Genomic DNA, 279 nt, shown 5'->3' with positions numbered 1-279 from the left:
TTTTTTTTTTTTTTTTTTTTTTTTTTTTTTTTGGTCTCTCCCTTTCTTAACCTATTACAAGTATCACACTGTAGGAAAAATACAGCGAGAGATATTTCGTGACTGCTCTACCAAAGGAGAGTCTGACTCTCTTTTTAAGTAAAAAGGCAAGACTGTTATCCCTTTCAAAATTATATAAATAAACAACATAAGAGAAATATGTTCTTTCCCAGAAGTCTTTCATTTTATATATATTTTATATGTCCATCCTTTGGCATGTCTTTCCAATTTATTCCCCAG

The sequence above is a fragment of the Marmota marmota genome, unplaced genomic scaffold (assembly GCF_001458135.2).
Source record: "Marmota marmota marmota unplaced genomic scaffold, marMar, whole genome shotgun sequence".
NCBI lineage: Eukaryota > Metazoa > Chordata > Mammalia > Rodentia > Sciuridae > Marmota > Marmota marmota.
The sequence above is the reverse complement of the archived record's forward strand: the minus strand, read 5'-3'. Positions refer to the sequence as shown.